Consider the following 2,340-nt stretch of genomic DNA (forward strand, 5'->3'; position numbering starts at 1 on the left):
TCGATAAAGGTTTAGGTATATTCTGAGTTGTGACACAGGAGGAGCCTTAGCTATTCCATCGAGACTGATCCCTCTGAGGACCCCATGACGATTCCCCCAGAATTTCTGACTTTAGAGAGGAGGATCCATCGGAGGACAGCTATGACACGGACCCGTCTGAGGGTTCATATGGGACGCCAGAGGAGGAGATTTATAAGGCTGTACTAGAGTTGACTCCCCCAGCTGCTCCTATGGCAGAGCACTACGTCAGGCCAGCTACGCCTGAGAGTGTTACTGCTTACTCTAGCCTTGTATCTTGGCCGTCAGTGAACCAGGAGCTACCCGAATATCCGTATCCCTCGGACTCAGATGAGAGAAATGATGATGGCCAGACTAGTAGGTGGCGGGAGAACAATGAAGAGGACGCTTTACTCTATAGCCCTCCAGACCAAGCTCGGAGCAGGTCGACTACAGGTATATGAATTTTTATTGAAATTTCCTATGTGTGTGCAACTACCGCAGGTTATTGCGTAATAGCGACGAGCGAGAATTCTAAAGGGGACTCATAACCAAAGTATTTATGAGTAGCTATAACTTAGATGTTTTCGTCACCATCAGGAATTTTGAAATTAAGAATGAAAGGTAGTTATGTATACGAATTGGTGGTTATTATTGGGAGTTCTAAAGGTCAAAATAGCATTAATTTAGCCGAAAGAGTAAGGGTTCCTTTAACCTGAAAGAAGAGGCATCACAGAATTTTATTGGGACCCATTAGGATTTCAACTGGTTTAGATCGTATGATAAAGGTCACGCAACAAGGTGGATGCGATCGTATCAGCACTAACGCATCAGATCCCATCAGGACTCCGAAGTTAAGCGTGCTTGGGCGAGAGTAGTACTAGGATGGGTGACCCCCTGGGAAGTGTACTAAGAGTCCTACAAGTTTGGACATAAGAGAAGGATGAGGGAATAGGATAGCTTGAGGTAAATTAGAAGCATGTGAAACTCACGGTTGGAAACTCTAGATGATTGTGAGAGATAAGACGGACCGGCTTGGCAAAGAGAGAAAAGACATATTACAGCTACAGAACTAGGACAAGTTTAAAATAGTATTGGGGATATTTTGTAAGTAAGGTGTTAGGAGAGGTATATACGACGTTTTGTATGTGGTCAATCAGTATGTGTGCCCACTAGTCGTTATTGTGATACGTTAAAGATACTGACTGAACAAGGTACTGAAGTTCAAGTGGTAAGTGCTACAGGACAAGCTAATGTGATTTTATTTAAAGGGTTAGAGTTGGATCGTCCTAATGTAATAACACCAAGGAAAAGTAGGGAATGAGTAAGTAACGAAGGTAAGTAGAGCTTCTAAGAGAGCTTAGGACGATAATCGAGGCAAATGACTATTTGGACAAAATTTGAAAGTAGGCACATGAAAGGAATGGAGTATGGTAGCACGGAAAGAAGATGAATGTGCAGGATTAGAAGAACAGATGTTGATCAATGGGACTGAAGGGAAGTAACCACGTATAGGAAGGGGAAATGAAAAAGAATAAGCAGGTTTGGCAATAATGTTAAGGGGTTCCCAGCTCTTGAAAGGCAATCAAAGAGATAAATGCACGTTGTGCTGACACAATCACCTTGAACATTGAAGAGCCCTCCTAACAGATGATTTAGAAATAGAACGGATTTATAATTTGGGAAGGATATTCTATGAACCCTAGGGTTAGCGCAAAAACATGGTGAGTGGAGCAGAGCATTAGGGGTAGAGTAATTCAAAATCCTCAACGACGAAAGCAAGAGGGATACTCTAATGGTATGGCTGAGGGGAACCGATCAATCATTAAGGATGAGAAAAGGGATGATGAGTTGACAAAGCTGACTAGGAGATCAGTAACATGGAATAAGAATTTCTGTAAAGAATGTAAAGATTCGATCATAGAGGAAATGGAATGATACACCGGGAACATGTATGGAGGACAAACCAACCCAGAAAGGAAGATGAAGGCTTGATAAACGAAGAAGGAAGAGAGTGTAAATTGTAAGGATTTCGTGACAAGATAAGAAGTAGCAGAACACTGGAAAAATTGTGACGCGCAGTCGTGATGCAAATAAGTAGTTAAGGAGAATTACGGATAAGTGAGCTAAGCAAGTGAAAGGATTAGTAGTGGAAATGGAAGGGTATGGAATATTGACTTTTAATGGTATAGTACAGATGTAAATTGGAACAGGAAACTCAGAGCAAGAATAATTTTAGAGATGTGATAAATAAAGTCGGGAGGAAAGACGAGGGATAAAAGAGTAAGGTATAATCGAACACTTTGTAAATGACGTAGTGAATCCTGATGTCCCCATTAGCTC

General features: G+C 41.7%; 1 pseudogene; it reads left to right on the plus strand.

Moving 5' to 3' along the window:
• The first annotated feature begins 800 nt into the window (after window positions 1-800).
• On the plus strand, window positions 801-917 carry LOC132639053 (5S ribosomal RNA; annotated as a pseudogene).
• The last annotated feature ends 1,423 nt before the right edge of the window (window positions 918-2,340 follow it).

This window comes from Lycium barbarum, chromosome 4 (genome assembly GCF_019175385.1).
Source record: "Lycium barbarum isolate Lr01 chromosome 4, ASM1917538v2, whole genome shotgun sequence".
NCBI classification, from domain to species: domain Eukaryota; kingdom Viridiplantae; phylum Streptophyta; class Magnoliopsida; order Solanales; family Solanaceae; genus Lycium; species Lycium barbarum.